At 46.5% G+C, this 14,645-nt stretch overlaps 1 protein-coding gene across 1 annotated transcript in view; it reads right to left on the bottom strand.

Moving 5' to 3' along the window:
• The window catches only part of LOC119458601 (neurexin-1-like), a 60,094-nt gene that overhangs the window by 44,822 nt on the left and 627 nt on the right, over positions 1 to 14,645 (bottom strand). The gene's annotated exons all lie outside the window — the stretch shown is intronic.

The raw sequence follows: 14,645 nt of genomic DNA, 5'->3' as shown, positions 1-14,645 counted from the left end.
GGCAAAATCAGAAAAAGTGTGATATACGCTGCACACTTCAGAACAAGGCACAGAAGCGCAGTAACAAGGAACTTCTACTTTTAGACTTGAGAAAACAGTCGCGCATTCCTTAACGCCCAGTTCACTCGTGCGGATGAATGATCGACGAACCCCACTGCTGTACACACAAGGATGTCATTTAAGCACACAATTCAATGTGTTCGACGCAAAGAGCATTGTTCGTCGTAAGAACTGCCACTGAGTAACCGAATTCGCGCGTGTGCATGACGTCGGAGCACAAAGCTGCGATAACCCGCGGAATTTGATAACCGGCGGGGGCTGATGCGTGTGACAGGGATTGACAGAGAGGGCAATCGAGGGAATAGGGTTCTTGTGAAACGAAGGATGAATGTTAAGGGCACGAGTCCTGGGAGCCAGCGCGCACAATGGGCAGCACCGACGGAAGGTTCGGCGAACCGAGTTACAGAGACAGAACTCGCTTACTGTGACATTTCTGCGGCACTCCTTTTAAGAAACGCTCCTTGAACTTCTATTGCTTAGTTTTTTTCCCATTCGACGCGCAAATAACGACGGTTACTATAGTTGGAATCCAACCGTAGGGGCTCTTTTTGTAGTGGAAAGCCTGTGGCATGTTGTAAAGAGCGCTTCACTACAAGCGTGGTATGAATGTGGCAGAGCCCAACTTATTAAATGTCACAGGCGACGGGTTTGTGGGCGTTGCGGCAGTCTTCCGTAGAATCTACCCGCCGTTTTATTATTTGCCTTGGGCTGCGCAAGAGCGTCTTTATTTTCTGCTAGCCTCGTCATTTCTTATTTCTGAGTTTGCACATTCCATTTGTGATGCAACTCGTGATCGTACTCAAAGAGAGCGACGTGAGCAAAGAGTTCAGATACAGGCGGATCCAAATGAGATGTTAATATTTCCTAGCCTTATATTCTGTCCGCGCATCCAAAATGAAACACCGGCGCAAGACACCGCCCGCGTGCCTTGCCGTGACGACGCGATGATTTCTCTTGGGTGCCAGTCGACGACGCCCGCGCAAAGTGACTCGTCGAGTGCGCAGAAACTCTGTTATTCTGCCGCTTTTATCCCGCCGCCACCCCCCCCCCCCCCCCAAAAAAAAAAAAAAAAAAAAAAAAGCAGGAGTCGTTCTCCTGCCTGCTATCAACTTTATTGCTACGTAAGCGACAGGTCCTCAAAACGTGAAACCGCCTTTGAGCAGAGTGGTTGCGCCATAATCTCTATAAAAGGGCGACGATGCCTTTTTTTTTTCTTTTTTTTTTAGTCGTTGCTTTGTGGCAAAAAAGGAAAGTGCGAGAAGAGACCAACACACGCGTTTCTATTGGAGGAAAAAAAAAAAAAAGGTATGGCGTTCTTGTCGCCAATTGCGAAACTCTGGACGCTTTGCCGAAGTCGCGAGTGTTACGCGACTGAAACGTCTCCGGGGACCACGTACTCGTGGCTCTTTCCTGGCCGTGGGGCCGATCAGCACTTGTGGGCGTCAAGTTAAGCGTAGCTGTAGCGAATTGCGACCGACCGCTCTCGACAGAAGTGGCTGGTCAGAATCCAGTAGAGAGTGTCTGGCTCACGTACGTCGCCCACAGTTTCTCGCGATTGCTTTCACCGTAAATGAAACGAGCAAGAGAAACGGAGCACTTTCCAACCGATATCAGACAAGCCACGGCTACCACGGTCTGGATTTCAGGCGTGGGAGTCGTAGTAGAACCGAGAAAGCCCAGTACGCACGTTTGCACGGATCGCGAAAAGAGCGAATGAGTCTAGATCGGAACCAGTCTGAAACAGGCGAAATTTAAGCTTCCGTAAGAAGGCACCAGAGTCATCTATCGCTTGAAAGAGTACCGACGTAATCCGTTTTGCATCCGTGCGAGATATCGGTAGATGCCTCGCACTATTTATTCAATACACCTCGGAGGTTCTTCAATCCTCATTTCGGACGGCTGCGGCGCCCGAACTCTGCCCACAGAGCGCACAACGCTCATTTCTGAGTTTGCTGCCGAAGAGAGGCGTGTTCCTCTCGCAAGGGAGAAGCTTAGGTTCGGCTCAAAACGACTGTACGTCGTTGACTGTGCATTTTTAGCCTGCGTGAAACCGGACACCAGACAGAGAACACGACGCACACAAGCACCGCTACCAACTGTTTAATGTGTATACGTCTACGCCATGTTATGTAGTGCGCATGCGTGAAATGTATTCCCTGTTCTGACGCATTCTTACGTAGCTGCGATTGTGTGTGTCATGTTCTCTGTGTTTTCTGTTCTCGCGCCGCTCGGCTCAGCGTGAGCGGCAATGCTTATTTGTTCGATGGTTGCTTCAGTCGGTGACATTGCACCACGTGTTGGTCAGGCTATAGGTGCAGCGGCCATTGAAATGCACGCATGTTTGTTGCGAAAATTCTCGTATCCGTAGTGAACGAGGCGCGAGCGATTGCGTTCTGTTGCCTCTGCTACCCTTTGATGGCTGTCCGGTTAGGAGATTGCCGCGCGACTTATGCTATAATGCGTCGTCAGCACTCGCAACAGCTCCGAACAGACTGACGCGGTTGTTCTGTCGGGCCAATATTGTGTTAGCGCTGTCCCAAATATTTTTCAACGAGAAGATTTCTTAGCGTAGTGCTTCCGGATTTCGCCGACCGTGGCCGGTGCTGTCTTGCCTGAGTAGCTTACGCACCGGAAACATGCACATGTCCGATGGTATATAGGATCGAACCTTGGTCTCCCAGCGTTAGAGTCCGATGCTCTAATCACTATAGGCATAATCGCACGAATACTCGTGCTTACGCCACCTCGTGATGACGCCAAGTAGCTCTTTCGAACGATTAGGATGTGCGTCGCATCGCGTACCACGTGAATAACAGTCAACCTTAACCACTGCCTTTCGCGTCATATTCATACTTTTCTCAGCGTACGCACTGCTACTCAATGTTCTTCGCGCGACAATCATCAAACATTGCGTTCGTACTCGTGACGTCACTTGCGCCGACGATTCACAGTGCGCGTTCGCACGAACTGCTGTTTCTAAAACCGGTGTAGTCCACAAACACAGACATTCCGTGACGTTGAAGTTGTGATCCGTGCGGCGCATAAACCGAAACATTGCGCGAGGCTCGGAAAAACAAAAACAATTAAACTCTGCGGTTTTACGTGGCGAAACCGCGGTCTGATTAAAGCGCGCTGTAGTGGGAGACTTCCCAATTAATTATGCACCACCCGGGGTTCTTTAATGTGCACCCAATGCCCGGTACACGAGCGTTTGCATTCCACCCACAGAGGAATGCGGCCGCCAAGGCCCGGATCGAAGTAACGACCTCGATCTCAGCAACGCAACGATTACAGGTTGCATACAAGACGGCATTGAAGACAACTGTACGCATCGCATTTAGCTTTAGAGCACCTAATTAACCACTTCACGATAGATTCGCTTCTCATAGATTTCAACGCGTACCTCGGATCTGCGTATATATATATTATTGTTCAGTCTCCTATAAAACTCGTGAGTGGCGCCAGAACCTCCTCCTTCAAAACGTGCCACGATATAGCTCCGTATGCGCGGCGAAGGCGAGGGAGAAGCGTGAGGATTCCCCGTGTCCGTGCACCGGCCGAGCTGAATGATTGATTGGCCGCTTTATTGACGAATCGATTTCGCCCTCGTCTCTCCAGCGTCGCGTAGCAGTATAACCAAGCACGCAACGCCTTCAACGTCGCTGCCCCGGGCAGCGACGGCCCCGCCCCCGTGCGGAGAAGCGAGACGGCGGCCCTTGCGCCGTCCATTTTGCAACGCTTCGATCGCAGTCTGTGACGACGCGCGCGCCCTCGGGCGACAGATCCTTCGGGATGAGACAGCGTGTGCTTCCGAGTCCCGCTGGCCTCGTTTCAACTCGCGGCTGCGACGTCGGTGCAAGAACCTCGCGCGACGGAACAATAAAAGAAAAAAAAAAAGAAAAAAGAGAAAAAGAAATGGAGTGGAGGTTGGGGTGCATGTGTGTGTGTGTGTGTGTGTGGGGGGGGGGGGGGGGGGGGTACGTTGACTGGACAGATAATGCGAATGGCATTATTTCGAGATGAAAGTTAATGCGTTGTACACGTACCAAATGAAACTTGGTTGTTTTTTGCACACTGCATACACTACGTACACTTTATACACTACGTACACTTATGGAGTTGACCTTCGCACTGTCACAAGTGTAGCTGTTTATTTTTATTTTTTTTTCGACGTCATGTCTTACGTTATGCACACTGAAATGAAGACTCTTATTTCAACCGAATGACAGAAGCGATTGCTGTCTACGGGTCCCTTATCCAAAAATTTCTTCAAAACTTAGATGTCAGAACCGTGTGCTTCGCGAAAGCGGTTAGAGACACCGAAATTTGCCAAGAATGCTGTTCGCATTAAAAGAGCTTTCTGTGGTGGTTTTCAAGTACCGGCTGGATATATATATATATATATATATATATATATATATAAACAACCTGTGCCAGAGGAATGGGTTAGCATTACGCCGCACCTCTTTGTGGTCCTGAAACTCCTGATACATCATTTAAGCCGCGCGTTCAGTACATTGCAAGTTGTCTTGCGCGACTTCGATAAGTACAACTGACGGTGGTCCAGATGAGACCACCGTTAGTTAGTTGCACTATATATGTATACCACGTGACCCGCTTCCCACACCTACAATTTTTTCCCACTTGGTCACTAATATTGCTGACGCATTATAGTATAATTTCCTCTAGATTGCTTGTCAGCTGGTCCTCCCACAGCTCCGCGGCTGGGAAAGGGGGGGTGTATATGTTCTGTCTGCCGTGAAATCCTCAGGACCAGTCTCGACTGGTGCACAGGGCCAGAATGGCGGGGCAAGGGACCATGGCGTCCTGGGGGGCGGGGTATTCTGTAAATGTAAGACTGCGCTACCTCCCAAACTGGCCCATATATTAACACTTGAGAATCTCCGAGATTGGCCCGAATTTTTAGACTACACCATCTCTGAAACTGGCCCATATATTTAGACTGCAATATTTTCGAGATTGGCCCGAATTTTTAGACTACATTATCTCTGAAACTGGCCCATATATTTAGACTGCAATATTTTCGAGATTTGCCCGAATTTTTAGATTGAACCATCACCGAGATTGACCCGAATTTTTAGACTGCACTATCTCCGAAATCGAGCCGCATTTTTTAGACTGCACTATCTCGGAGACTGGCCCATATTTTTTAGACGTCACTATCTCTTACATGGGCCGAATTTTTATATTGCACTATTTCCGAGATTGGTCCGAATTTTTAAATTGCACTATCACCGAGATTGACCCGAATATTTAGACTTCACTATCTTTTAGATTGGCCCATATATTTGAAGCCACAATTCCGGTCCCGGTGTGGTCCCGGTGTTAGACGCGCGGCGTTTGAAGGAGCGCATTTGCGTTGAATTTCGGCCTTTCCGCGCCAATTACGCGTTATTTCTAGGGGTGTGTGAATATTCGAAACTTTCGAATAACTAATCGAATAGCGTCCTATTCGATTCGAAGACCGCATCGAATAGTCACGATTTGCAAATGCAAATATTTTTCGGATACTTTCCGAATATTTCAAAACGTCAACTGCGCCCAAATAAACATAAAATTGGAGCAGAAATACGGTACGTTTTCGCCCCCGAGGGCATGTTATAGACATAAAACATGATAACTTGCATAGTGAGGCAGACTGCGTCACTTAGGTAGCCATACTTTACAGGCTGTACGTACAGCGATCACTTGCACTCTCTGTAGAGCCCTGTGCATGCGAAGAAACTTCCTGTTTACTCTTAATGCTTCATTTATGCTTTTAATAAACAACGCTTCATAACGTACTATGTAATGACAGAAACTTGCTAACTTTAAGAACACTGGGATGTGAACATCTTATTATAATAATTGTGATAACGGCTATTTATTATTCAAAAACCATTCGAAAAGTATTCGATTCGATTCGCTTTTGGCACTATTCGATTCGGTCTCAAAAATCACTATTCGCGCTCCCCTAATTATCTCTGCAGCATGCCGACATAGTTCTGCGCTAACTTGGTGCGTCTTTTTCGTTTCAAGCTTCATTTTGACGCCCTTTTCTGTTTCGTTGTCCTACGTACACTCGAAGGCCTCAAATTGCCTTACTTTGACGAAAGTGTTCAGAAAGTGGCTGCCAGATAACCAGATCCCACGAAACCGAAATTGAACTGAAGTCTCGAAAGAAGACCTTGCCTTCGAAGTTCCTTTACTGAGCTTCTGAAGGTAAAGAAAAAAAAAGAAAGCTTGTTGGGGCACAGGTATGATCGAGCGTAGAATATCAGCATTTCCCTCTTCGCCGGCAACTCATGCATGTCGCAATGGCCTTTGAATTGCGGCACGGGTGGAACTTCCTCGGGCGTTTCTTCTCGCGGTTGAGGTGCCCAGTCAGTTAAGGGCGCCCTTTTCATCTGTTCTTAAGAAATAATTCTACTATACTTTCTTCTTACGTAACCCCGACTCAGTAAAGATCCGGCACGCTTACAGATGGCAACCAAAGAAAAGCGCCTACACTGGAAAGAAGGAAGAGGGGGGGGGGGGGGGGGGGGGCGACAAAGTCTTTTGGGGCGGCTGCCACCCGCAGGTGCGCGGTGCCTCCGGCCATGAAAGTGGTTCAGACGACGCCGGGAAGCTTCGCGTGCTGTCTTATGTGTATAAGCTTTTCTTGAGTGTATTGTTTGAGAACGGATTCACCAATTGGCAAGCATTTGTTCGACCGCGCCGATTGTGCAGTTCGGATGCCGTTAGGAGCAAGTTATACCGCGACATAAGTTTATTTAACCGTGACGCCTACGGTTAGCGGAATGTTCCAGCGGCCATCACCGTGAGTGGTGCTGGCTAACACTCCCAGAGCAAGATTAGTTTTGAAAAAAAAAAAAAAACACTCAGGAACATGTATCAAAGTAAATGGGCGGCTAAATGCACAAGTATCTGTACCTGATAAGCGGGGGCACAGAATGGAGGAAGAGGTCAAGAAAGTTGGCATTCAAGTACAGGGTAATTGAAAGTGTAAATAGACAACCAGGAGCCATCATGAAGAAAGTGAGAGAAACGGGGACAGTGAATTGGATGGAAAGAACGGATACAAAAAGACCATGGAGATTTACAAGAAGCAGACGAAATAAATGATAAAAGAAAATCTATACGATAACACGAAGGGTAGTGCCTTGCTATTTGAGGTTCGGGCCGGTTGCCTAAGGACAAAGACATACCGGAGAAAATATTCGCAACTAGATGAGGCATGTGTAGGCTGCAGCAAAAAGCCGGAGACCACTCAGCAACATCCTAATGGAATGCGAAGGGATTCACCCAGTGAGACCCGTAGGTAACTTGCACCTTTCAGAAGCGTTTGGATCTTTAAAGTGGACGGAAGCATCAACCGGTAAGCAGTCGAGATAAGCAAGATACGTTTAGAGTATTGGCGGAAAAAAAAAAAAGAAGGGAAGAGATTGATACTACCGGATCCGTTACAGGCACTGTTAGCGGTACAAGGCAGATAGAAAAGTTTTGACGAAGAGAAAAAATATTGATCAGATGTATACAAAAATGCTAGAATAAAAAGCATGTATAACATACCTCAGTAACTCAAGCAGGCTCGGTGACTATTTGTCCCCGCCCCGTTTCAAAAGGGATGCCAATAAGTCATCATCATCAGGGTTGGATCTCGTACCCGTACGCAAATGCTAAAAAAAAGTGGTTGGGAGAACAGCCGTGGCTCAATTGGTAGAGCAGTGCACGCGTATTGCGAGAGACGTGGGTTCGACTCCCTCCGGGGGCAAGTTGTCTTTTGTTCCACTATCAGTACCGCATTTCAACTTAAAACAACAAGTTCAGCTGTGCTTCCCACTATGCTATGCTTTCCCTGGCTTCGTGTGATTGTAAGCAACAAAAATCAAAGATTCAGTTTGTTGCGTTGATGAGTTAATTACTCGATCCATGGTCCAATAACTTCTTTTCTGCGTTAAAAGGACCGTTCATCAAGTCGGTTGAGTGCTGTTGTCAAAGCAGGTTTCTGCGACTCGTACCAAGGACGACCTGTTAGGAGGTGTTCTGGACCTGACCACGGCGCTCACAGTCACTGCAACGCGAGCTGACGGGCTCGACTGACCCAAGCCTTGATTTTGATATGGACTTTGGAAGTCGGTGTGCTCCTAGCTGAGTGAGAGTAGATGCCAATTCAGCCCGATAACCCGTATAATTTTTTATCCTATATACCTTCGGAGCAGAACAAAGAAGGACGCGTATACGCGAAGTGAACTTTGCGGAAGTAATAGGAGACCTTGCTAGTGTTAACTGTGAGTCGCAGTAGGGCCTTCGCAAAGGCACCGGCGTTTCCATCGCGCTCCTTCGGCGACGTGTTGGCGTGTGCTGTGGTGAAAAGGAAGCAAGGACAGAAGGTCACGCATGGCTGGTCGATCAGCGCGCGTGACTGCTTAGAACGTGAACCCTCCTCCCCTCCTCGTCCATATATATATCGCTACAACCGCCCACTGCGGTAATGCCGCATATCCGGCCACTTCTGGAGCACAGACAAGTTCGAGGTTTATGCGAACGCGGACTTAGAGAAGTTCTCTTTTGGCTTGTTCGGGTTACTGGCATACTTCGTTTCCACAGCAGCGGCATATCCACAACGTGTGCGCGAACTGCAGGAAAGTAACGAGCAGGCATCGGTCCCGATAAATTGTGTAAAAGTAAACTTTATGAAAAACTGAACTGTTTATAGTGAGTATTCATTCCTTAATACTATACTCGTGACTGGAACAGATTATCAAGTGATGCTGTTAATATAATTAAGAATGATGTACTTGTAACCTTGCTCAGAGATGTGATTTAGCTGGTGTCTCCGTGATATAGTATGATCACGAACATGTCATGTTGTAATATGCATGGCACCTGTGTTGTTAGCCTGAATTTTTCGTCTTAATTAACTCCCCCCCCCCCCTTTTTTTTTTTTTCTTTCTCTTCCCGGTGCAATGCCTATCAAATGCTCTGTGTATGCCTTGGTAAATCAATAAGCACTTTATCACTCTCTGAATGAGCAATATTTTCTTAAAGAATTCGCGCGCTCTGGACAATATCGAACTGCATGAATTACTATCACCTCGCAAAACCTTCCACACGCGTACTCAATTTCGTGCTACATCGAAGCAGTCGGCAATGCAGCTATCGTTGTTAAAGGAAGCCAGTGTTTTTTGTCCCCTATATTCGTTTAAATCCCCCTTGCTTAATTGCTTAACAATAATAGCAATCAATGTGCTAGCAAGAAATGTCACGGACAATAATTTCCACTCGCATTCCGAAGGCGACAACCCCTATTTCCACCCCTCTTTTCTGTGATCCGCACGTACACTGCTAGCTGGGAAATGGGGGTTTCGTAACGTATGGTGCCGTAAACAATGCAACATTTGTTTCTAATTTTATGAGTAATGCATGCACACCTAACGTACATTTAACGGACGACTCCATCCGGGTGACGTCACCGACGTAACTTTTCTTTAGATACGCATTAGGCTCTATGCATGCGTTGGCGAGGCAGCTGTGTACGCGTGGCAGAATTTAGCGTAACGCACGATTCACGTTTCTCTGGGAACGTTTATTTCGCGATTCCAAGTTGTGCAGCGAAGCCGAGCCTTCTTGACTGGACGTTACAACAAGATGGCGGCCGTGGCTCAAGAACATCACGCAAGCGGGTGAAATGAGGAGAAAAAAAAAATAGAGGACCAGCGTCAGAAAGTTGTTGCCGCGTGTGAATTCCGCAATTTGTTTGTACGACTCGTCGCTATACGACTTGTCCCTGCGATTACCTCGTTGCTATGGCAACCTTAAATGCGAACCTCGAAGTCGGGAGTGAAAACGGCTTCCACTGTGAACGGTAACACCGACGCGATCTGCTTTTGATGGCCCTTAATAAACATCCTCTCGCCATTTTCTTTATTTTTCGAACCTGCTTTAGACAATGTATGTTACACATGTACATGTGGTATAGTTACTGTACCTGTCTTGTTCACTATAGTGTAGCTTAACAATATGAACGTGTACGTTCGATTCTGTTAGAATAGCTTTTGGGTTCAATTACTTCGAGGTCGTCTACTGAAGCCCCCTTTGAGATCGCTTTTACTACGAGCATACTGCTTACAATGTCGAGCATAGAAAACAACTTTCCACAACTGCAGTCGCTCAGTTACTGTGGGATTGATGGTTATTACGCAGATTTGTATAATTCTCGTGCTAGGGGATTCAATTGTTTGGCTTTTATAAATTTCCAAGTACTCACAGTTTCCTAAACACAATAACGCAATTAGTCTCTGCGCGCACGCGTAATCATTGCGAATTGTCGCACTTGTAACGCAACGTGTCGTTTGAAAACGATCAATTCTGCAACGTCACAAAGCCGTTTGAGGTCATAATGACGATGTTTAGGCAAATCCATGTACTGCCAATCATTACGGTACTAGCTTAACCGCCATACTTGAAGCTTTTGTAGGCACGAGCGCCAGTTTTCTCAAGTAATTTTTGTTACGACGCTCAAACCCAGAAATTTCGGACATTGCCCCTGCGGCCATTTGTCGAACTTCACCGCAATGCACCAGCGTGACTCAATGGAGGGCAGCATTTTATAAATGATATTTCAAAAGACCCCCCCCCCCCCCCCCTTCTTTCCGAATTTCAACAACTTTCAGTTATCAACGTTGAGAGGGCGTGCCCTTCTAATAACGTGCGTTTTTACAGCACTTATTCGTAACTTTGCTACTGCGTTATAACAGAGTTTTATTCGTGACCAAAGCACGCGCTATAACGCACCAAGGACGTTGCGAGTCGCGACCAAGTCCTGTAAATATACACGTTATAAGGAGGTCTGCCCTCTCTACGGTGCTAACTGAAAGTTGTCGAAATTCAGGCGGCCTTCTGAGATATTATTTTTGAAAATGCTGCCCACTGTGTAACGCTGGTGCACTGCGGTGAAGTTCGACACATAGCAGAAGGGGCAATGCGCAAAATTCCTGCACGCGATATGGCGCGAACCAATGGTCCCTCGTGTTTTGACGCCGCAGAAACGTGGTCGCGGTGTCCATAGCCGTCCAATTCAATATAGAGCCTCTAAATGTGGACTACCGATAAAAATGACGACAACAGGACACTGCCGTTGGGATCTACGGCACAAAATTAATTCACGCCCGCAAAGTGAGAGCAGATTTGGAACGTAGACGTTAGGGCTTGCGGTGCCAGCATGTGGTCATGTGTGGTTGGGGGGCGGGGGGGGGGGGGGGAGGGATGTCCTTCTTTTTTGACAATCAATTTGCACAAGATGTGGCTGGGCGTTTTCAGTGTGCACCGGACATTTCTCTGGGGGGCACCCGATCACCGAAAAGCTGTCTACGACAGCTCGCTGTTACACCTTTTTCGGTCCCTGGGTACCCAATTGGGTACTATGCACTGTGGCACATTGCCTCCAACCCAGCAGTTGCCACAGGTCACCCAAAATAGTAGTAATTTTTTTTGCATTAAGCATCAATAGAAATCAATACATTTTTTTTAAATGATGGCAAACAAGGTATTCCAAATTGAGATTTTGTCAGCACGGTTCCAGTGTTTATCGTTCGTTCTACAATGTGCCACCGGCGATGACCTCTGAAATTCTTGAACCGGTGCGTTATAGGGAATCTTGAACGCCACAACTATTAAGAAGGCCCTTGTTTGAACCTTCAAAGCAACTTTGGGACTGGCTCTATGACATCTGGTGCCTGCAATCTGAAGTGTTTATTGTGGCCTAAAAACCAAGAAATAAAAAATAAGAAAAAAAACTCATCTTGCTCGTTGTTATCATGAAGTAAAATTTAATCTTGCTTTAGCAGCTATCTATTAAAAAAAGGCAGCAAATTTTGCAGAAAGCTCTAGAAAAGATAGAAAATTTTGAAAAGTAGTGGATATCAGCATCTATTTTTTTTTCGTTTATTTACCCTGGAACACGCCAAAGATCAGCAGAGTCCGAAGATTTATCACTGAACCACGGAAAATTATTTTAAAAATTACAGTAGACCTGCTGATAAATCAGAAGCTGTGGCAACACGTCTCCAACCCTTTTCAAGATTTCTTCTGAAGCGATTGCGCAATATATTCATCCCGGATATAAGGTGGGATGCATGCGGAGCCTATGGATGTGGTTTAATCAAATATTCGTGCCCTTGGCGTTCGTGAAAATTCACTCTAATTTCATCTGAACCGTTGTGTCATCGCAGTAGAAGAAAATCGTCCGTCAAGTCCGTTTCGAATAGCGCGCGTTGACATGAAAATTTATAATGTATCATCAGTATATGGAAGCCCACCACACTACGTCACTTCTGTGTTTAGACAAGGAATAGTGTTTTTTTTTACAAGAAATGAACGGTAACTTTCTTCCCGTACATGATGCTGGCTTCGGCAGCTAACCGTGCCATTGAAATATATACAGAACCTCACGGCGACGCCGACGGCAGAAATTCGCTTGAAATGCTCATTAGTTGCTATCGCAATAAACAAAATAAGGGGGGGGGGGTTAATTAGCGCCTAAAAGGCGATTGAAACGTAAAATTGGACCGTACCCAAGCGTCTTGCGTTTGAGCACAAGGCAGCTAATGCGTAATATTCTTATATATTTTCACTTTCCAGCTTTTGGCACAGCATAGCTATGACGGCTGCTGTGCAAGATAATAATAATAATAATAATAATAATAATAATAATAATAATAATAATAATAATAATAATAATAATAATAATAATAATAATAATAATAATAATAAAGTGAAAAAGACAGTAAATCCCTTTGGAGGTTCTCTGAGAAGCTGAACTAGAGGGTCATAATTTTTCACTGGTAGTGTTAACGTACCAGGAACGCGCCAAGAGCTACGGCCTTTTGCCGCGAAGTGAACGGGGTGGAAACGGGCCCCACTAACGGAAGACGAAACGAGCATGCTTCGCCAAGCGCCGCAGCGTTTTGTCATACCTTCGAGCATGGCGTCCGTCGCTATTGCGAAAGCACAAGACGAAGAAAAAAAAATGTCTCCCCTATTTCACCTGCCGATCTCTTCGCCCTTATATATACTCCTAAGACAAACCCTTGTAAAATACATTGCACTTGCCTTCAATATTTTTTTTTCGAAATTCACTCGGAAGTGATTACGCAAGATATTCGTTCTGGGTATGAAGTACGGTGCATGTGTGACTGTAAGGAAGTGGTTTACTCATATTCTTGTCATCCGCTTTCGAGAAATTCGACACTCAATTGATCTAGACCTCTGTGTCGTCCCAGACGGCCGAAAGCAACCTTGAGGTGTGTTTCGAAATCACTGCGATTGCGTGAAAATACCGGACGCGACAGCAACACGGCGATGTACTACACGTAGTTCCGTCTTCATCTCTGCGTTAAAGCAAAGAAAAACAGTTTTTACCATAAGAAGCATGAGGGGTTGATGGAGATAGCAATTTTTTTCACGTACATGCAGACGCGGTGTTTGGCATGTAACCGTGGTATCTAAATGTTAAAAATTGCTTTTCATGTTCATAATGTAACAGTAGACAATAAGAACCACCTTGAAGAGCGATATATCCCATAGTTGTGTTCGGGTCTCAGGAGGATATAGGCCGAGCGCTGGCACCGGGTGCGCGCTGAGTACTATCAGTCACAAATCACAAACGAGGACATGTCAAAAGCGACCATATATAGGCTGCGTTATTTCGCTTCCAGTTCGCTTGCATTTGTAATGGTAGGCTATAAATTCCGGTTCCACGATGGGTGCATTCGGGTCCAAACCATGCGACCATCGGGTGCAAACCATTCTTGCGGTTAGAAGTAACACGTGTTCTGAGCAGCTCTATTATTTTTTCTTTCTTGATCCCGTTTCAATTTATCTCGATAGTACATGTAGGCATAGTCCCGGGGCACTCAGAGCCGGTGACGCAGACCACAAATGGCCGAGTGACTGGGTTTCCACGAGGAACATGACGTTGCTTCTCCTACAGTGAGCGATCAATTACGTTCTCTATAGTGTCCAACTCGCCATCGAAAAGTTCGCGAGAACGCGAGAAAGCGCTTTTCGACCGTTATTGGCCATGTATATAGTGGATGGGTGTATGGTACCGCCTTTAGGCACGACGAACAGGACCCACTGACGAAAGACGAGGGAAAAGGGCGCGGTATGCTCGCACGAAAAACGAAAATACTAATCGTATTGGATGGAGATACTTTGAAAGACATTGCAAGAATTCCGTAGCTTCATTCCCCCCCCTTCTTTTATGTGACAGTTTTGGGCGGACAGTGACGTGACCTGCGGCCTCGGTGACTTGAAGAGCTCGCTAGTATTGCGAGCAACATTCTACGCTTGATCCTGACTTTCCAAGCGCGTGTCGCCGTAATGCTGGAGTAATACTTTTTCGCGAGCCACTGCTCCGAATGCGCAGCACCAATCAGCGCCTCGTTTAGGTATACAGAGCGTGGTCACGCCAGAGCTCGCATGGGTGGGACGGCGACCACCATCGCATAGGATCGGACGTGGCGCAAGAAGAGAGATGGGCCTCTACATGCTCGTCTAAGCAGCGCGCATCAAGATTTCAT

Source organism: Dermacentor silvarum, chromosome 7, assembly GCF_013339745.2.
Source record: "Dermacentor silvarum isolate Dsil-2018 chromosome 7, BIME_Dsil_1.4, whole genome shotgun sequence".
Lineage (NCBI taxonomy): Eukaryota > Metazoa > Arthropoda > Arachnida > Ixodida > Ixodidae > Dermacentor > Dermacentor silvarum.
This window is presented reverse-complemented; position numbering and strand designations above follow the sequence as displayed.